Genomic DNA, 23,445 nt, shown 5'->3' with positions numbered 1-23,445 from the left:
AATGGCTCAACAAGGAGAAATACTTTTAATTTTCCTTGTTATTCCCTCTTTCTATGCATGCTGCATTCTGCAGCACGCATAGAAAGAGGAAAATGCCATTAATGGTTGTTTTTTTGCAAAAAAGTGTCCCTTCCTGACAAAAACAATCTTCCCCGGAGGCTCAGGCACACTGGCAAAATGACGCAAGGATGCCTGTGCTGGTACATGGCAGCCAATTGTGCATCAGCGCAGGGGAAAGCACAGGGATGCATCGTATTGTTGTTAATATGATGCATCCCTGTGCTTTGAAAATGGTGCAGCATGGTGCTAAAACAGTGCTGCATTATTTTCTTGTAGATGAGTCCCAAAGTGCTTTGCGGAAGTAGGGACTAGTGGCAGATGTCGTTTTCTGAGCATCCTTTTTACAGTGAGTGGCACTTAATGAGAAGCTCGCCCTGCTAGACCTCCTGAAGTTGGCACATTTTACTATGTATGCACGTGAATGGCTTGAGGATGTTTGCAATACATGTGTTTATGGTCCTGGCCAAAGTTAAATATTTTAAAACGTGCTTCTGAAAGGTCTCCCAGAAAGGAAGGAGTGCTGATCACAAGAGGAGCTGTAACATGTTTGAATAGCTGCTTACACCAAAGCAGAGCATGAAGCAAGGAGTCGAGAATCGGGATAAATTGAAAGGGAAAACAGTGAAAGACCGATAGATGTACAACTTCATATAGGACTGTGACTTACATGAACATTATACATATTACATTGTATCAGAATGCCAACCATCAGTTTACAAGCAACTCTTTTGTGTACATTCTGAAAAGATCCTTATGTACAGGGCATGCAGTGTCTTACAATTTAACAATTATTTCCTTATTCAACAGTTTTTAAGACATATATAAATACAGCCATAAAATGCACAAGACGAACACGTATACATATTAACATTATAGTGTTAATTTCTTGTCTTCTCGTTGTTCTTTTCTATGTCAAAATGTGTTTATGGTCCTGGTCAATGGTAAATATCAGAAAACGTGCTTATGAAGGGTCTCCCGGAAAGGAAGAAGTGCTCATCGCAACAGGAGCTGTAACATGCTGAATAGCTGCTTGCAACAAAGCAGAAACCAACTCATCTACTATCTGTAATACAGTTCAGTTTCATTAAGTCTACACAACACACAACTGATAGGTTTAATGGTTGACCCCAAGCCTGGCGTGCACAGTGACCAGCAGCTGGGAGATATTTCGCCAAACACCACATGGGGTTCAGGTGGAAAAGAGCAACAAAGCGTCAGATGAAAGATCTCTACCGGAGAGGCATGCTTCCTCACTCGACCTACCTCTGCGGCCATTCTGCCCCAAAAGAAGACATGACAAGGTTTTTAGCATTGGATTTTTTTCAAACAATTTGGTTGTAATTTTGAAACCCATTAGAACATCTATACTTATGTAAATCATACTTAAACTAAACACAGCAGAAATAATCCAGAAAGCAGAAAATGACTCAAAAGTCAACAAAATACACAACCTGCAGCAAAACTCCAGTGCTGAGTAGTTTCAAAAAATCTAGGTAGCCAACAGTCCTGATAGAGCAAATTTTCTCATTTTGCAAACAAAACACATTTGACTGGAATGGGCAAAATATTATGCTTAATAATACGTATAATAAATACGATTTTTGTAGCAGGTAATCATACTTAGGTGTTCTAAGAACACAATGAAATATCATAACATATTAACTTAAGTTAGCCTGACCACTGATGCCATGTTAACGTTGAAGTTACACGCTGGGGATAAAAGGCCTATTTTTACTGTAAACTGTTGTCTTGCACAAGATATTTTTCTCTTCCAATGCAGATGCTGTAACTTTCCAGAAACCTTCTATTAGCTAGTGAATAGGCAGTTGTTATGTATTAGACAATTGATAGTGAGGTTCTCCCTGGGAGGAGAGGAGATGACAAGAAACGCAACTCGTGGGAAGAACTGTTTGAACCGCAAGATGTGAATTTATGTATTGTTTCAAGGACGTGATTCTGTTTTCTTTTGTAAAGGTGTGAGAAACAAGGGAGTTCACCTGCTCCCAGAGTTTGCTGAGAACTAATTGGATGTTGGGTACAAGGAATGTATCAATTGTTGCAATTACTTTTTAGCAGATTTATATTAGTGTGTGTTTCTAGACTAGTGGATTCGTTTAGGAAAAAAAACCTCTGAACCTTTCTTTTACTCACCTAGAGATGTCTGCTGATTTATAGCTGAGAATACGTTCTAGCTTTGAAAATTCTCTATTATTCAAGTGTGAAGGCTAAATTTGTGCATATGGATTTCTATTCTCTCATCAGACCTCTCCATTTGAGTCTCTGAAATGACACCTTTCTTTTGCTTATTGAAAAAAATGCCATTCTTATGCCTAAACTCGATTAATCCAGATTAGGGAAATCCTTTATGGAACACACTTGCTTTATTTTTTCTATTTTATTTGTAATCCTCACTAATTTTATATTTTATCTTGTTTGGAAAAAAACTACAAATGGATCATTTGAATTTGTAATGATGATGACTAAATATTAATACTTACTGAAAATAAATCGATTTGAATTAATCAGTTAATAAAACCCTTTAACTCACAGCATCTCTTTCTCTCTCTCTAGTAATTCTTGTTGGGGCCCATATGGACTTCACTGTTAATGGTGTTTGATGTGAATGATTGTTTCATCTTAATTCTCCTTGTCAACAAAGACATTTTGAATGATCACACCCGAAGACAGAGACACAAGAATCTCCACTCTGGCAGTCCTTAAACTCCAGCTCGATTTAGAGACTACAACATACCAAACTGGGGCTCCAGGGCACACTTTCAATAACACTCATTCTAATGGAGCCTAGAATGAAAACATTATACAAGTGAAACCAACCAAACACCACACAATCCCTTTCCTTATGAAAAACAGAAAAACAATAAATAAATGAAAAGTTAAACACCATCATCCCCTACTAGTATACATATTGGTTAATCTTAACTCGCACAGCCAGTCTCTTTGTCCTTCGTAATCCTGAAGCAGCGCTCTAGCTACTATAACCGTTCACTCACTCATCAATAACCATAAATTCACCTCCAAGCAGCTTCTATCTACTATTGCGCCCCCATCAAGATCACCAACAATAATGTTCCTATTAATACCATCCACATCACTTGTACAGCCGATCCAATTACAGCCAGCCTCACCTATCATGTCTACATTGTTTAAACCTCCTCCACTTACTTCCCCCCTCCCTCCAACATGCACGTTCTTCTCTTCGAAATTTCTCTCACCAATTCCACATTTCGTCTTCCTGTTTCATAAGTCAATATAGGCTAACATGCTATACCTAACTGTCTTCCAGCCTTACAGAACTGCACTTAACATCAACAACTCTCATTGGACTAGAAAACTTTATAATACCTTTAGCCATTATAACCCTTTTCTTAACACAAGCTCATTGTCCAGCCTTAGTATCTACTGATGTTTCTTGAACATGATGCAATTTATAGACCTCCTGCACTTTTCTATCTTTTATTTTGCCTTTTTGATGACCACTTCATAACTTTGCATTGTTGCACTCACCCGGAAGCCTCCTTGAATTAAGGTATTCCTCCCTCATCGCACCAAATAAACAAAACTCCAATTTTTTATTTGCCATTATCACACTTAAATTAGACAACATTGTCAACAATGAGGTGTCCTTTCACAGAGAAAGACACTCTTTAAAACCTTCAAAATTGAGTCAAGAATTAAAACACACAAACGCTCTCTAAGTCTGGCTACTTTAAAAACAAATCCATCAAAACAGTAACAAACTTATTCGCACAATCATAAATCTGAACTGAAGCAGCTATATTAATTGCCTCCTTTTCCCAAAGCATTCCTCGATACAAAATGGGATACAGTGCTGGCCTCAAAGTCCACTGTGATTTGTCTGCACACTCATATGATACACATTCTATCACCGTTTTTTCTATTTCAATGACCATACCAAGGTACTAGAAACCATCTATAACTCTTTTTGTTACTGGCACATACCCACATGTCCTTCATGTTTCAACTTTACTATTTGTTTTACAGCATAACTGCTTCATATTTAAGCACAAATAACAATCAATTCTTCCCTCAGTTCACTAAATGAGCTTTCTTCTATTTCCAGACTTATTTTCTCTGCTTTCCTTCCAGGATGTTTTTCCTAATATTTTTCAATATCTCATCCTACTCGCAACCTCTGATCCACTCTTACTTTTAAATTGATCCATCCTTACAAGTTCATGAGAAGCTACCATGCACTCACCCCAAATACATACCACATTCTCTTTTATAAGCAAGACAGCATAGACAAAAATTCTTTGATCTCATTCTTAGTCCCTGGGACATACACCGCCTTACAAGAATAATCAAGTACTGATCAAATAAACAATCACATTGAAAACCTCACAAATAACTCCTTCTGTTGCCAACAATTTTGTTAAAAGTTATTGTCACCTCTGTAATGTGAACATGCTAGCCCACACACATTTTCTGAAGTGTTCAGTTCCTCTAACACATGCAGTGCTTCTTGCTCTATGAAAGAATATCTTTCTTCTGAGCACATCAATAACCTTAATAAAAATGCTATTGCATTTTCTCCTTTTCTGAAAAACCTAAGAAAGATCTTATATCAATCTTTCATTCCCTGCACTGATTTCTCTTTACTAATCTCATGAGTATTGACTTTTCCAATGCAAGCCTTTCCTATTCAGGATTCCCAAAAGTCATTCCAGTGTACAATCATTTAACTCCTTGGTTGAGTCAATCACCAATATATCCTCAGGGAACTAGAATACCTTTCATTTCAACGCTCATGCATTAACTTCTGGAATGCTGCAACTGCAGATGGCAATTCAAACAGCTTCAATTAAAAAGATCGTAAAAGCTAAAAGTTATTATAAGGTAATGAATGGCATGCTTTTTGGATGTAGGGGTATTCTATGGTACACAGAAGATAAATAGAGGATTCATACCAAATAGAATCCTTAATCAAAGCAAGCATTTCTCCTATATTTGGCAAAGGAAATATATCAGCCATTGTCCTATTGATGAGATCTGACAGATCAACACATAATCTGACCTCAGCAGTGCCCCAGCGTGCTACAACCAATGACGCCAACCATAAGCATGACTCAATAGGTTTGATAATCTAAGATGATTTAGAATATGTCCAGTTCTGTTGACACTTTAGCGCTTTTACAAATGATTTAAAAAACCTAGTCATTTCCGTTTACCACTAAACGCTTCAGTGATTTTTTTTAGCTTCTCAATGCCAGTCAATCATTGTTGCCTACAACCATTACCAGCTCCTTGCTGTGGGGATCTAAAATCATATGTAATTTCACCTGATGCTTCCATCACAAAACTGATGGCCAACTCTTTGCAACATGCAACTTCCCTATCTTCAAACCTAAAAGTTAAGGTGCAGTAAGAGGGTACGTCTAAGGATTGTCCACCATACCAACCGGAATTAACATCAGAGGGAATATGCATGTCACTCAATATTTCTACAAATGTTAAAGTCCATACATCCTCTGCTACATTCATGTATGGTGATCCAGCATCAGCCAAGTATAACAAGATTAGGGAGTGTAGAGGTAAGCGCTAAGGTGGATACATCCTCCACTTAGGTATCAGTTTATAAACAAAAGGATCCGCCTTATAGAAGGAGGTACTCAAAAGACCAGATAGCAGGGGTAATGGTGAATGAGTGTCCCAAAACGTGGTTGGGCACACCCAATGTTGTTTAAATACCCCTCACACACCAAGAATGGCCCATGGTGTCATGCTTCATCATTGGGGTCTTCCCGCCCCGCTGCGGGACGGGGCGTGCTACGACCTACGACTACGTGGGAGCACTTTCGATGAAGTACTATGTGTGATGTAAAGGGAGGGTCTATTGTAGTTGTGAGAATGTGTATGTTAAAAAGCAACTGGCCCAGGGAGACAGAAAAAACTTTAATTTGTCCCAAGAGGGCTGGTGCTAGTAAAAACAAAAGTGCGGAGTTTGCCTACGTAATGTGTGGTTTCTCCTTGTGGGTCAACATGTTTCGATGCTGGGCATCTTCATCAGGACAGAGAAAAGATCCCTCCCAACTTAGAAGCATGTGCTTAGTAAATACGTAAAAGTGAAAAAAATGCAGTAAATAATGCACGTGTATACAATACCTAATAGTATGTATGAAGATTTATATGTATATGAGGAAAATGCCTCATGAACCTAGAACGGGTAGGATCGTAATGGAGCTTTACTTGTGCCCTGGCTGACAATCTCAGCTACGAGTCTGTCCTTCCCGCGGTTCCGCTATAAGGTGGATCCTTTTGTTTATAAACTGATCCAGCATCAGCAACAATTTGTAACTGTCTGCCTCCTTAGGTCGTTTTAGGGTTACTGCCTTCTCCTTTACTATTTATGTTTAGAACAATTCTTTAATCACATTCATATTCTTGAACGAAATCATCCTCTACACCTTTAATTCATATCCCTTTTCTTCTTTTTGCTCACGTGTGTGTGTGTGTGTGTGTGTGTGTATATATATATACATATTCACTTAAAAAACCATAGGTTTCACACACGTTATAGTTAGGAATTAGCATTTAAAAAACCTTGCAAATTCACTTAAAAAACCATAGGTTTCACACATGTTATAGTTAGCTGGACATTTCACTTGTAAAAAATCAATGAAATTCCCCCGTTATAGTTAGTTCAGATAACTATAACTCGCGCGCCCGCAATCCACTGCTCATGACGTCACATATTACATCACTCATGACATGGTCAGTGGCATCACTCATGACATCACTGATGACATCATACTTGTGATAGAGTGGCGGTCGCGCGAGTTATAGTTATCTGAACTAACTATAACGGGGGAATTTCATTGGTTTTTTACGAGTGAAATGTCCCATTTGTTTCCTAGGTTATCTGGCACCGGTCCTAGCAAACTTCTTTTCTGCAGCTGCTTCTTTCCTTGCACTTATCTTTTAAACCAAGTTTCACTTAATGAAAAGTTCCTTAGGAGTATCTGAGAGCTGAATGATGGTTGCTCATACCAGGGTATGCTGTTGCCAAGCTTCCTGTCAAATTGCAATAAACTCCAATGCTGAGTGGTTTCTAAAGTACTTTATTTACCAATATTCGGGGACCTCCAGCTCGACATACAAACAAGTACATTTTGCCAACCTGAGGCTAAAAGGTACACATTTAGTAATAAACATTCTAATAGAACCTAGAATAAAAATATTCCACGTTAAGCAAGTAAGAACACTTCATATTAATATGTAAATCAAACCAAGCTTAAAATCAAAACCGGTTTGCTTGTGGGAAGTCCTCCTAAAAAATGATGATGCAGCATTCAAGAAGATTTGAATTGTCTGCTTTCTAGCTCACCAGTGTAAGTCAAATGGTTTACATTTTTAGGGCCTTGAAGCGTGTGGGTACGTGTGCACAAGCGAGTGTGCTTGCTCCAATTTACACACATGAAACTACTGTGTGTCCAGGACAGTAACTGTGCTTTAGTATCAGCCCTCCAGAACTCTCTCTAAATATCTTATGTGTACTTATGTCCAAATTGCAACATTGTTTACCTGTTTCACATAGCTGTGATCGGCTCAGAACCAGCTCCTCCGTTGGAGCGGATTAGTATCGCCCCACTTAAAATTTCCCCCCAAAGCCCCAGAGAGGAAAAATAAAATGGTAATTTATTACCAGTTTATTTTTCATCCTCGTACCAAGCCGAGCGTCAGGTTGGGGGGGCAGGATCGCTGCTGAGTGACAGCAGCAGGAAGGAGGGTGGGCTGGCTAATGCACGTTTTAAAGTGCGCGTGTCTTTTTGGCCAGACACGCATGCGCACCTTAAATCTCTCAACGCAGCTGTCTTAAAACAGCTGGGTTGAGATTAAGTGCAGGCCTCCAAAGCACTGTGGAGCTCCGAGTGAGGCCCCTCCCACCAATCCTGATGCTGCAGCATGCTGCATGTGAGCAGCACCTGGACTGGGCAAGGGAGTTCCAGCATCCGGTTCCAGTAAAGAAGAGGCCCGGAGCGAGGACGTTGCGTCAGGTAAGTTTTATTTTAATTTTAAATCCTTGTAGGAAAATGGGCTGCATTTAAAAAGACAAAAATTTAACTTTGAAGTTTTATTTTTCAAAAGCAGGCAGTGTTCAGTGGAACCACTGCCTGCTATTAAATTTTTTTTTTTCAACATTCTGAAAGCGGAAGGGGTTCAAAAGGGACACATCCCATATGTGAATGGGTTATCACCACTTTCTAAAATGGTGGTAAAGTATTGGGGACATATTTATGTAGAAGACATATCATAGGGAAAGGGCAGGAATCTGCCGTATGTAACATAATGCATCGTAAGTCTGGCTTTTCCCAGCGCTGGCGCACAATGTGCAGCCTAGCGCCAAAGTAGGCACTCTAGCACCATGGTGCAAGGGTGCCTGCATTGAAACCAGGATTGTTTTTGAGTAGGAAAATGCACCTTCCTGCACAAAAACAATCCCCTGAGGCATTTTTCTTTTTCAATGTGTGCAGAAAAACAAAGAGGGCCTCCTTTGGATGTTGGTCGGAAAACCTCCGACCACAGGTCAGAGGCCTTCCTACCGACATCCATGGTTTTAACTCCGACCGCCTTTTTACAAAGAAGGCGGTCGGAGTTTAAACCGGCCGGTCAAACCGACTGGCTTCCGATGGGCTCAAACAGCCCATCGGCCAGTCGTAAATCACACATAATCCCAAATGGACGGCGTTTCCGCCGTCGGGATTATGATGACGGTTTCAGACATAATTTCCATGGAAAGCCTGTTGGAAAGTGACTTTGGGGGCCCCTAGCAGGGCCCCTTTCCCTCTGTGACCTCCGGTTGATGGCCTGGGGAAATCCCTGCACCCGTCTCAAGCAACAGCCACAATCCTTGTCAAGGTGAAGCACAAAAAGTAACTGTCACTAATTTAACCTGTGCTTAACCCTCTTGCAGCTTGGCACAAAAGCAGTCAGGCTTAACTTAGAGGCAATGTGTATAGAATTTATGCACGCTTAAACAGTAATGAAGTGATGACACAACAGAAGAAAAATCCTTTACCAAAACAACAAATATCCAATCAGTAGACCAGAGTTTTGAAAGTTTAAAGTGTATAATTGCACCTGAAAGATCAAAGTGCCAATTGCGGACTTTTAGTCAGGAAAGACCGGTGCTAAGTCAAAAGTTATGGCTGCCCACAATGGACCGCGGTTTGGATACACAAAGAGGACTGGGCACGGTATCTGCTTACCTTCCGAAGGTGATCTTCAGTGGGGCGTGGCAGCTGGCAGTGTCCAAGGAGGTGGCGTCTTCATTGTGGGGCTGCTGGATGAAGTCGCAGTGAAGATTTTTACATTTGGACTAAGGACCTGATTTAGATATTGGTGGATGGTTTACTCCATCTCATTGGAGACGGATATCCCATCTGCATAAATCCAAAATACCATAATCCTGTGGGATTTAGATTTCCGGAGACAGGATATCTGTCCCTGTTGTGACGGAATAACCCGCCCGCCGTTATCTAAATCAGGCCCGTAGTCTCTTATTTGGAAGTCAAAAGACTCCAATGGTATGAAGCAACAGGTTGTAGCTGATGAGGGCTCCATGAGGCTGGATACCCCTTCTTGAGGAGCTGCTAATAAGGATGAATGCCCTAGAACAAGTTAGTCTACCTAGGGTAGAAACATGTTGCCATTACACCTAGTAACATCATATGAGTATACTTTTTTGTATTCTTATATATACCTAGGGCCCCACCTAATAAACAATTCTTTTAGTTTACTCAGAGGTATTTTTGGCTTAAATAGGTGGATCCCAGGTAATTATCTATATGAAATAATTTCTAAGAACTCCCTCAAGACAGTCCCACTTGAAGTTGAGTCTGCCCTGGTAGGCTGGGATGAGGTGGTTTATGATGAAGCATGTCACATTTTGTGAGTGAGCCCATCTCATCCAATTCTTGGAATTGGCAGGATCTAGAGTAGGAAAGTAGGACAGGTAGACAAAATCTCTAGAGCAGCACAAAAAATCTGGAAGTGCCTATCTGATAGGCTACTGGGTCAATGTGTGTTTAGATATATGACTAGAGGAAGACACAATCCTATCTCAGCCTTTCTTTCTCTCTTGGTGATAATGGACCCTTTTCTGTCCCTAAGGCTCTGATCAGGAGCCCAGCCAACTAGCCCTTGAAGTCAATCTGGAAGTCCTAGGTTTATGAAACAAAACAGATCTCAAGCAGGGCAGTCCTCTTGGTGCAGAAGAGCAGTCCTCTGAAGTACACAGCAGGCTGCAGGAAGCGGGGCAGTCCTCTGAGAGTCCTTCCGCAGGTCCAGAAGTGAACTGAAGAGTGGGCCTGAGGGTCCTGTTTTTGTACCTGATGCCAGCTTTGATGTGAAAGAAATGCCTGGAGTCCACCCCCACAGAAGTGCCTGGAATTTCCTGGTTCTTGCCCTGGTCTGCGTCTGCCTGCAGTCACATTAGGCTAGAGTGAAGTCCCTTGGGTGGGAGCTGAGGCAGTGTCTTTGAACCCCATCCCATCCTGCTTTAGATGGCCCATCCTGAAAACACACATGCTCTCTATTGTGTAGCTGTCTGGAAGGAATACACAAAGGACAACTGTCAACTACATCAGGTCATGTGACCTAGGAACAAGCTGCAGGCCCCAAATAGTTAGCACACGAAAATGCCAACTCTCTAATAGCGGCTTTTTCAGAATTGTGACGTAAAAGCTAACTTAACCATTAAAGAGGGTTTTAGTTTACAATTACAAACATGATATTTCTACCTGGTCTCAAACAAAAGTTATCACCTATTAACTGTAGTAATGAAACAATATTTAATGGGATTGGTAGGCCTAACAGTAGTTTTTAATAAATTTGCGAATTTTTCACTACCAGGACTGTAAAACATAAAAATACATGCCCAGCGTTTTTAATACAATGCACCCCGGCCTATGGGCTGCTTAGGGCCTACCCAGGGGTGACCCATATGTATTCAAAATTGAGTTTCGGGCCTGGTAATAGTTTTATTTTGCCAAGTCAAATTGCATGTGTAAAACTGCATACAGATGCCAAGTTGAATTGGCAGTTTAAAACTGAATACAAGCTGCAATGGAAGGCCTAAGACATGCTTTAGGGGGTTACTTAAATGGTTGGCACAATAAGTGCTTCTAGCCCACTAGTAGCATTTAATTTACCAGCCCTGAGTACATGGTATACCACTTTACTAGGGAGTATTCAGTACACTATAAATTTGGGGAGAGAGCATAAGCACTTTAGCACTGGTTAGCAGGTGTCCTAAAGCCAACAACAATTATTTCAGCAAAACAGGAGGGGTAAAGGCAAACAGTTTGGGAGTGACCCTGCAGAGAGGGCCAGGTCTAACAATGACTTTTCCCTATTGCGTGATTAAATGTGTTATGCCAAACCCTAGCATTATTAGTCTTTGCTCCTCACTCTAAAGAGGTCAAGTAACAGTTCCACCTTTCGATTGGAAATCATGGTTTACTTCTGCGACCTGACCTGTTTAGAAGAGTAATCCATGTTTTCTAAAAAGAATTTGGGAGTAGTGACAAATGATCTTTGTTTTGTGTAAAATAGTCATATTGAACAATTGATGTGTTGAAGTTATCTACCAGTTCACGAGGAACAAAGCATAATGTTATTCGTTTTTTAATTCAAACTGCAATTTGCTACTAGACATATATTCCTCTGATAAGGATGTTTTTTAATCTTTTTCCAATTGGCCTGGGAAAAATGAAAACAGCATCCCTGAATTTGGGTGTCAGGGTCCATTTTCTAATATTATTCATCATTTGTATTTTATTACTGATAAAAAATTCAGTTTAGGTTGAGGAATGCTTGTCAGGTAGCAAGAGATATACTAATGGTACTGTTGTGTTTTTTTACATTAGTTTGAATAGCGTATATCTGAGTAAACAAATGGGGTGCTGACTTGAACATCCCATCCATCATCCAGATTTCACTATTTTCTGGAGTTACTGTGTTATGAAGAGATTAGCATGCTTTTCTAAGGGTTTTTGTTATCATAAAGGAGGAAGGTTTCATGATTGAGTGATTGTTCTAGTTCAGGGGGTATGTTAATATCACTATATATTTTAGAATGAGTTAGTTCAACATTCCTCGCTTGTTTTTTCTCTGAATCATTCTTCTAGGATTGGATATGGAAGCATGCTGCTAGTAATGTGCATGCGTATGTTTTGGCCCACCTCTCACAATATTGAGCTACATTCTTCATTGGTGGTGACACCTAGAACCTAGGGGCCTGATTCCTAGTTTGGCGGTCCGACCGCCGCAGTCGTGGTCTCTAGAAGCCCGCAGTGCCCCACTTATATATGGGCTACAATGCCCGTGGGCCTGTTGGGAGCACCCTCCTGGCCTTTCTGCCAACCTTTTCATGGCAGGACCACCACCCTGAAAAGGTTGTCAGAAAGGTAACTCGTAATATGGACAGCAATGCTGGGATCGGCACCGCCTCCATTCCTTGCCACTTTATACACCGCTGTCACAGAGGGATCCAGGATCCTGGTGGTGGTGACCAAACTCTTAATCAGGCCCTAAATGTTCTGGACATTGTTTCTTACTTAAAACTCTGTTGCAGAGGCAGAGTGGTTATGCTCAGTAGTTTTCTCTATATAATCACCATGAGTAACAGCTCTGCCTTTGCAATGAGTTGAGAAGTAGTCCTACAACGCCAATGACTCCTGGGCTCCATATGTCTCTCCTAGCAGTAAATATACCCAACATGTCTGAGTAATCTGTTGCTACAGTTTGATAAAATATATTTAGCTTTGTCCATGTTTCCTATTTTTTGTGTCTGGAAATAAAGTTGAAAATGTTTTAAATATTTTGAATTATAGCATGTTTTTTATGGTTTCATTCAAATATGTGTATTTTTTTCTTCCGTCTATTGTGAGGATTAAACAAATCATTAGAAAGCTTGAGAAAAAGCGTTATTGATCTGCTTTGTTGTTAGAGTTCTTATTTTTTTATGTATTTATTACTTAAACTTTGATTATTTTTACCTTTTTATTGTTTTCGTCACTTTGTTAGAAAGAGCTTTTAATTCTGAGTTTGTAATGTTTTTCTTTTGGAAAATAGTTTAAAAAAAGACAAACACTGATGTTTTTTACTTGTTACTTGCTTATGTCACACCCTACAAAAAGAGTTTTAAAAATCGGTTAGTGCTGTTTCAGGATACAATTGTTTGTTATTTATAGATCTCTGCTTTTATTGAAAGGAAGATAAGTTTTTATTTATTCTTAGAATTTTGTAATGGTTTTAATGAACATAATTACCTGGTTGAGTGGTTAGTCATATTTGTGCTTGATATGATCACGGTAATTCAATTTGCTTATTCTATTTCTAATGTTACACTTAGGGCCCTGTTACGATGTCGGTCAGAGTTGCCTCCGCCTGACACGTCTCGGTGTGGGAATCTACTGACATGGTGCGGTCACAATCTCCCATTTCTCTATTGGAGCTTGTGGTTCGGGCGGAAACCACCCGCAGCACAAGCTCCCATCGAGAAATAGGAGTTTATGTAAATCCCTGTACCGTGTGTCGGACACCATAGGTGCCCCCCAGGCCTAGAACCATAGGCCGTGGAGGGAAGGGGGCTCTGCTAGGGGCCCCCAAAGTCACTTTCTGGCAGACTTTCCATGTCAGAAAGCCTGGCATGGAAAGCCTCTCAGAAACTGACATCATAATCCCAACTGCAGAAACGCCGTATGTTAGGGATTATGTGCTATATAAATCTATAAATAAATAATAAACAGGAAAGGAAAAAAAGTCTTTTAGAACTATCAGTTCAATCATTCCAATATTCCTCAGACTTTGTATTTTATTATTCACTTACTTTCATAAGTATGTGTCAGTACTCCTTAGAACGCTCCACTGTTTCAAAGACGTGTGATTAGCTATGAGGCTACCATAACACTGGTCACAAATTGGGTACAGGGGATTTTAACTTAAATTATTGATTATACTATAATTTAAAATAAAAAGTGATACAAGTGTGTCACATTTTTGTATAATTCTGTGACTAAAAGTATATTTAGTTATTTTTAACAGAGTTCGACCTTCCTGGACATCACATTTGAGCACAATCTCCATTGTGGACAATTCGTTTTAGCACAAGAATAATGTAAAAATATTTAGTTTTAATTAATGTAATTTACCAATGCGATAATCTGATAAGAAAGATTTTTTTTTTTTTTTTAAAACGTGTGTGTAAATGATTTTTCATCACTGAGACAAACTCTCATGGACTCTAAGAGGTTCAGAAAAACGTTTTTGTAAAAAAAAAAACTTTATATTCCTTTTTATAAATGTTCCAATTGCATTTCCTACCACAAATATAAAATTGAGTGGCAGTTGTCGGACACATCAGCAACGTCTGACAATTTACAACCTACAACGGGCAGCACAGCACAGTCGTCCAAATCCAATGTGGCCATCCTCCTTTTAAAACTTATCTCGTACATCGCTCATTCAAGCTGAGTTGCGCCTGCTGTACCTCTCCTTTACCAAATCTAACACACGAGTAATTCGGCTTAATTAAAACTGTCACTATATCCCTTTCAAAGTATAGCAACCAGACAAACGATAGGTCTATTGTAATCTGGTCTATATAAACCACAGCTGTGCATGTATGCATACCTGCCAACTTGGAAATAAATATCACAGTGTGAGAAAGGGGCGAGGCTTTGGAGGGTGTGGGGCCTTGTGGTGATAGCTATCTAAGAGGCATTCTGAATTCCACAAACCTCAACATCTCCTCCCACCTCTCAAAAATAACTAACAAAGGGTCGCTGTGGCTGTTGCCGATGTCCTTAGGTATTTTCACCCACCTTAATGGATATCTGCTGCTTACTGCCTTCAAAGACAAGCTGGAAAGCCACTATCTACAGTGGTTTCCAACTAGTCTTTCCTACTTTCGCTACTTTTCCTGCCGCTATGCTTCATAGCGTGGGGCTTGATGATAGGAGAAATGTCGCTTAGCGACATTTCTCCAGTCATGTCAGGTCAGGAACGCCCACTTTGCATCTCATTAGAGATGCAAAGCTGGGCGTTAAGAATTTGTGCGCTAATGCAAGGTTTCATGCGATAGCGTGACCTTGCTGATTAGGCGATAAAATTATCGCTGCTTTTCGGCCGAAAACGGCCTCAAAAGCGGCGATAATTTTCTATCGCCGCCTTGTAGATATGCCCCCTTGTGAGTTGGCAGGTCTGATGTATGCCACCAAAATAAACATATTTATTGAATAAGAACTTGAACGAGCACACTTCAATAAGTGCAATCTTCAATGTAAAAGCATGCCACTTCTAGCTAACAGCACTGTGATAGGAGGATATTTTGGTCGACCCTTACAAATTGGCTTTGTTAGAGGAGTAGTTACATCTTGAAAATCGGTCTCTCTGGAGATACTTGCAACTGTGTTAGTTCCAAAAAAAAGTATGATTTTATTTCTTGCACGGCAGCCATATTTGAATAGCAATTAACCTGTGGCTGTTCAGGGAATGAAGCAGAACAAACTAAAGGAAGATAAAGAATGCCTTGCAATCAAAATATCTATTGTGGTAGAAAGACACAAAAGTATAATTGACAGAACAATTGAACAAAGTAAAGGCAGAATCTTGGTATCCTCCTCTCTAAAACAAACATGTTAATTTTTCTCCATGAAGTATCTAGGTCGAAAAAGGAATTCAGATTCCACTCACGCCAGCAATATTTCGTTAGACATGGTAATTCACTAGCCTGAGGTTGGCAACGTTTAATTGTTCGCGGGAGTATTGTTGATAATGTCCGCAAAGATGATTATCAGCAAATGGCAGACGGCTCTCCCCCTTATGTTCATTGCCTACTGGCATGAGAATGCTAAACACTGTGTAAAGCTTCGCCACATTATGGCAGAAACGACAATGGTATCTAATAAACTAAATGTAACTATTGGCAAAACATGTTGTATGTAGTATGACAGTTTTAATAAACTAAACGCAAGATTTTGAAGAAAATTGCCAAATCTTAATGGATGTGTAGGTGCTTCTCTGAAAACATGGACTCCTTACCAGAGGTTATATGAGTGAGGGACAGGTGATGAAAGCTGAATTCCTTTGTTTAATTGACTTTAACTCCATCAGATCTGACAGGAAGTCTTATGCTTGGTCCACTATAGAAGTGTTGAGACATGGTGACCCTAAAGAGCCACTGATCTCTGCACGGGGATCCTGAGCCTGGTTTTGGAGATAGCTTCAGCTGAGGTCCTATCATTGTTCTACTAACACAACCTCTGATATGTCACTGTTGATCAGTAATGGCATTTACAGTGTGATCCAATTTTGTAAACTCTCCATATCAAAGTGAATGTGAATCAGCCGGACAGCTTTCAAGATCATTTGCATTATCTGGTGTGCCTTCTTTGCACAGGCAGCTTAGCTGTCCTGCCTACCCATTATCCACTCAGTTGGCATTTCCGGAGGCGAGACCTGGAGTATAATATACTTCTCTGCAGGACGTGTTGACGCAGCGTAAGGTTCGCGGTCATACAGACACTTCTAGAACTCTCGTTCAAGCTTTGCGCCATCTACCATCTGGTAACAATGCCTAATTGTATCTTTTTTAGTAGAGCATTTGGGAACTTGTGAACAGAGTTTTGTTCTTACTTTCAGTTGTTCATAGAATGGTCAAATGCAACGTGCAAAATATACATGTTGTGCTATTTACCAGTGTAGTGTGTAATGCATGGAATGTTGGTGTGAGAGTCTTGAATGGAATGTTGGGTGCCTGGATGATTAGATACTTCAGTTGGAGTATGGGCTGAGCAGCAGGCAGACTGCTCCTGGTAGGGCTGTATCGCTGCATCTCTACTACTCAACTACCTGTAATTGAACTCAATAAATCTACCTGAAACTACACTCTGGCTGCGTACCTCATTACTACAGATTTTTGGTGATGAGGATGGGATAGTAAGTAACGAGATAAATACAACACAGGTTAATACATACCAGTATACATAGTGGCGTAGCAGGGCAGCATGGGTTTTTGGGGCGGCAGCCTATCCCCCCCAATCTTACTTAGCTGCGGCTGTCGGGGGCCCGCAAATGCAGGGACCAAGGCCAGGGTCTAGCTATGCCACTGAGTATACATGTTTGCCTCACGTTTTATAGCACTTTAAATATGGCGCATCCACTCTTTGTTTGTAGCATGGGGCTACTGGCCTGATTTACAAATGTTTTAACAGTTGCAAACCATCAGATTCAGTTAATCTGAAGGCTGGCGACCGCTGTAATGGTTTTTGTAATTTACTAAACTCAATTAATGATTTGGAAAAGTTTTTCTGAGTCATTAAATGTATTAAGTAAACATTAAGGAATCGCTATTTGGGTCTTGATAAGGGCTTTCCTTCCAAATACCAATTATTTAAAAGATGTATTAATGTTTTGGAAAACATTACTATTTTACCACCAAATCGAAATTGGTGGTAACCATTCACAAAAGAGAAGGGGTTTCTAAAGGACCCCTTCCCCTATGTGAATGTTGACATAAACATTTTTAGCAGCCCGCCTGCTCCTACAAAATGTTTCTAAAATTATTCTTTTTTTAAACACATACCATTTTCCCTTTATGAAAACAGGTTGCATAAAAAAATAGTGCAGAATCCAGCCAATTGTAGTGGGTCTTAATTTCTGACCCGCCTCATGCGTATTAATGAGGTAGGTCAAATAGCAACCCGCAATTCGGAATTTTGAGAACCAACCTATTAGTGCATAGTTCAGTTTGCTAAATTCCTTTTCATTCTCCAAATGTCAGTGTGCAATTTACGACCACTTTTTGCGAATGAAAATTTGAAAATTTGAAAATCAGGCCCCAATTTTAACCAACTCCTAACTGTATGAAAACAATAACTTCCCTATGTTGCATTTGTGACTTCCTAAACAGATTCATGATTAAACTTGTCAGGTTCTAGGTGCTATGTATACAAATATGTGAAAATGAGAATTACTGAAATCCATGTAAACCATTGCTTACAAAAATTACACATTACCCTCATACACTGGAATACATGGTCGTCCCATTTTGTATAAAAGTCCACAAACAAGGTGGCACAAATGTGATTCTTATCATGACTTGTGAAGGATGATGAAACCATCACCAATCTTGGGCCGTTAGGGAAGTGCTACGTAAATCAGTTTGGCCTCCATCTGTGTGCTAAATTGTGTTTACAGAAAGTACGCTCAGAGTCCCTAACTCTAAATAGCCATTGCAATTACCACACATCTCTCATTTTCCGAAAAACCTCAAAACACAGCTATTGATAGATCCTCTGAAGATTCAGCAATTTTCTAAAGAACGTAGGGGCATATTATCAAGCACGGCGTTAAAATTATCGCTGCTTTAGCGGCAGAAAACTGCCGCCAAAGCGGCAATAATGGGCTTGATAATATGACCATTAGACAATTTGGCACCAGAACATGGGCTTCTATGGGAATTCTCACAGGCATATTATCAAGCCCATTATCGCCGCTTTAGCGGCAGTTTTCTGCCGCCAAAGCGGCGATAATTTTAACGCCGTTTCTTAATAATATGTCCCGTATATCCATCTGTCAGATAGAACAAAAGTGACATGGCAAAGGCCTACACACACACGTCTCAGCATCTGGATGTGAAAACAAAACAAACTATTCACAACAGAGGCTTAAAGCCAGATTTAGTTATGGAAATCCTTGGATTACTAGAGAAAATGCTAAATCCATGGCAGAATCTACATGTGCATTTAACTCCGCTACCTCATTCCTATGCCAAGGGAAATTCCACCAGTTGATTTTTTTCAGAATTGGCATTTTCTATAGAAATTATATATAATTAACAGTGCCACAAAAATCGAAAATGAACCCTCCATGTTTACGCGAATGATGGAATGGTCTTTTGGAATGGTTTTTGTAAAAGTTGTAAGTTACATCTGGACAAATGTGGGTTTGTTTCCTTGTGGCTTGAATGCCTCCGGGAGGCACCTGTACATAATGCACTTTTTGAATAAAGTTATATTACAATATAGGCTATTACGTTCCTTGATACGGTTAAGCAGTAACTTGGAAGATGAGTAGCATTTGTAGACAAGAGCATCAACAATTCTCATAGGCAGCTGCGTGAGGACTTACCTAAATGTGCCCCCAAGCAGTTGCTTCCCTTGATAATGGTTTGGCATGGTTTGTTAGTAATTCTGGGGCATGCAAACAGACCAGATGGCCTACATTTAGTAGGCACAACCTAATGCTTGGACAAAAAAGGAGGGCGACGTCATCTGTGAAGGATTGTTGCAGGAGGATCAATTTGTAGAGTCGGTCAGTCTTTTTCTCCTACTAGCATAGAAACATTCAACTCAATAAATTGTTGGACCATTTGGAAGAACGTATGACGTTGGGTTTTGTCATTCAGAGCCCTTGGAAGATAGGTGTGTGAAGTGTGCACCTTTGAGCATTTGTACGCAATCTCCTTGTGTTTGCTTTGTTCACCCTAAGTTGGCAGGGTATGCCCAGACGTGGGTACCTTGCTCACTTTGCCACTGGATTCAATCTAGCCTGGCTGATGAGGGGTGTTACCCCGAAACCGGTTCCAGAATGTTTGTTTCCGGTCCAGGGGAGACCTGGCTTGGCAGTTCGGGCTGGACTGTTCCCATGGGGAATAGGGTCAAGACTGATTTGCATATGGCCGGGTCTAAACTGGGATGGCAAAGTGAGCTAAAGAACGATGATGGATTCGACCCGTATCTTTGACTGAGGGTAAGTGTCTGAAAGTTTCAGCACTCTGTCCATCATCTCCTTGTGTTTGCTTAATTCGTATCTGTTGCACATTGGAAACGTTTGAGTGCCTTTCAGGTGCTCACTTCTATGAGATACCTAGAACACGGTGACAGCCCTGATCCTCTGTGCAAGCCATTGTTTTTTTACTGTTCTCCTAAACAAAAAGCCATGCACTACACAAACGTTTCAGAGGGTATATTAGTCATCAGGGCATGGATCAGGGAAGGGAACAGACTCTCCCAGGATCCCTGCATGAGAAAAGAAAGCTCACACCCCCAATTGGCATAGACAGGGTGGGGTATATTCCAGAAGGAATATGGAACAAGACTGAGTCATGTTCCAGAGGGGGTGTAATCAGTTGGAAGAGCATGGAGCAAAAGCTCTCTTGCAGTTTGATGCTTTTTAATGGACTCCCCTTCTGATATAGGTAGACTACACAACTTTGATGATGTCCATTTCACTAAACAGCATTTGTCTGACAGGGATTTTTGATTGTGAAAATAAAATCTGGAACAGTAGGGGGCCAGTGGGACAACAGCTCACATGAGAATTATACCTATGTTATAAATTCTTATCAGTGCTAAATTATATTTAAACTCGTACATCTATCTATTTTCAATTAAAATATATCAATTTCTAGTCCTCATCTCATTTGGCAGGATATTCTTCTTTAGCAAATATGCTTTTTTGGTCGAGCATTCGAGACCGCTTGTATATACTTTAGTATATACTTATATGTGTATATACTTTGGGGACTCTTAAGATCAGCCCTAGGACTTGTTTGCTTTCGCTCGGCCTTTTTTTCTGTTCAACTGCCTCTATTTAACTGTCTTGATAGAAAACGACCAGTATAGGTTAGTAAAATGCCAGAATTGCTATCTGCTTGTTCAACTGCCCCTATTTAACTGTCTTGATAGAAAACGACCAGTAGAGGTCAGTATAATATCAGAATTGCTTTCTACTGAGGGACTTTCTTTTTTTAATTTTTCTGTAAACTGCCTTTATTTAACTTTCTTGATAGAAAACGACTAGCAGAGTCCGTAAAATACCAGAATCACTTTAGCATTCTCTAGATTCCAGTCCATACTTATTGTCTTCCACGTGCACCCGTAGACAATAACATTTTTTCAAATCTTGTATTTTCAGTGGTATGACCACCGAAGGCCCTGATTTTATATTAAAAACAGAGCTTTGGACTATACTATTTCCAGCTGAAAGGCAATATTTCTCTCCATGTGTTCCCATATCTGGCGTGTCACGCAGTTTGATGCTTACTTTCCCTCCATGTTAAAGAACAGTTGATGTTTCAGCACCCAGGCTAATGTACTGCATAGTTAAATACATATAAGGTCCCAAAGGTGAGACTGATTGCATTGCAAATGCTTGTTTTTTAAACAATTATGGTCCTAAATTGCCCAAGGCTTACATGTCTTGAAATCTGAAGCGAGTAATGAATTAAATACGTGAGTAAACATACCAATCTCTGGGAACAGCCATCCTTTAGAAATGGGCTGGCCAATGATCGCCTACAAATACATCTGACTACTATATCTGTGAATGCAGAACTGGACATTTCAGCCATCTGCATTGAACTTAAATACATCAAATGCTTCAGGAATTGGGCCCAGAGTGTTTTGGGTAGCTTTGTGACTTTAAAATTTGCTTCCATTTTATGGAGGCTAAATTACAAAAATAGATTTGTTTCTGGCTAGGACAAGGATCCATTAATTTAATTAAGGTAGTATTGTTTACTCTGCCAAGAGGTAACAAAGACACAGTGAAGTGAACTTGGAACAGATAACCTCTTTCCTGGCATTTCTGTCAGGAAGTCCTTCCACAGTTGTACTTGTTTCTTGTACATTTTGCACCGTTTACATATGATGGTACGGTACTAAAAACGTGCATCACATGACCCTCGCATGTTGCAGGACTTCTAACGTAAATAATAATACAGCCCACAACTGCGTGTGTCCTTATTCTATTTCCTGTGTGTTTTCAATGTGAACGTGAAAATTATCCTTTTCTTGTCTCTATTTGTTTTAATTGAAACACATTAGATGAAAAGCTCACATTTAAAGAAATGCGACAGCTGTACCTCCATCCTTTTGCTTTGTGGCATTTGAGGAGCTGTAAAAAAGCCGCTTCTGCTAACAGAAGTGTAATCTCGATGCGCCCGCTTGGCAGGGAGCCACGAAGAGCTGTGGCTGAGGCTCGCTCAGCAAGGCCATCACAGAGAGGATACGGAAAGCGAAGGGGTGTGAGAAATGAAAGGGCAGGATAGCAGTGGGAAAAGGGGAACGCACAACTTTCATGTTACTCTATTGTTATTGTTCACAGCAAAATTGTTCGGTCAGGAGGTGCTGGGGAGACTAGTTAGTGACCTTCTTTTGCTTTGGTTTGAGTCCTAAATGAAGGAACACTTTCAGGGGTGGTCGGGCGACTTCAGAACCAGTGCCGCTAACTCCTTTTGGGACAGAACACTAAGTCCATCACTGTTCCCTAGCTAGAGGAGTCACATCAGTAGACCTTCAGACACCTGCTCCACAGCTAAGAAAAGCCAATTGGTGTGCCATTGGCTTCCTGCCTCTTGCCTTTGCTAATGCTTTTTTGTAACATCCAGATAGACAGACAGACAAGATAGATAGATAGATAGATAGATAGATAGATAGATAGATAGATAGATAGATAGATAGATAGATAGATAGATAGATAGATAGATAGATAGATAGATAGATAGATAGATAGATAGATAGATAGATAGATAGATGGATGGATGGATGGATGGATGGATGGATGGATGGATGGATGGATGGATGGATGGATGGATGGATGGATGGATGGATGGATGGATAGATCAAGAAACTGGAATAAGTGGCAGAGTTAAAATGAGTAATATAATAGTTAAATGTTTATACAAACAGGACATACAAGAGCACTGAATGTACACTAGAAAGCCACACAAGCAGGACATACAGACTAAATTGGTTTATAAATATAATATAACAACATACAAGAGCACTGAGAGCAAACTAGAAAGACACACAAACAGTTCATATGGACTAATTTTGTTTACAAGTAGAACTATAGCCCTCAATTAAAATACAAAGCAGAGCAACGTACAGGAGTACAGTTAGAAACACACTTCAATACGCTCATGAATGTACGATGGAATCCTGCATGCGTTTAGCATGCATGCCTTCATCACACCATCATTAGAACGAATGCATTGTTAGTACGCATTCATTCAGCACGCAAGTTGTTTATAACAACTTGCCTTAGTGGGGCACTGGACTTTGGAATAGGATCATTTACTATTCCAACTCCAGTCTGCGCAACAGTTGGGAAGGTGTTGGACTTTAAATCCAACACCATTCCATCAATGCCCCCCCTCTAAAGCAAACAACTTGCATGATGAACGAATGAGTGCTAACGACGCGTTCGTTCTATTGCCGGCATTGGGAAAGCACAGCGTGATTTCAGCTTCGTCCTAAAGGGCGTTTGCCGCACTCATACTAAAGAAATGACAACTTCATGAAAACAGTTTCAAATGGAATTTGGTATGCTGAG

Source organism: Triturus cristatus, chromosome 2_1, assembly GCF_964204655.1.
Source record: "Triturus cristatus chromosome 2_1, aTriCri1.1, whole genome shotgun sequence".
Classification (NCBI taxonomy): Eukaryota; Metazoa; Chordata; class Amphibia; order Caudata; family Salamandridae; genus Triturus; species Triturus cristatus.
Note: the sequence above shows the minus strand (reverse complement) of the source record.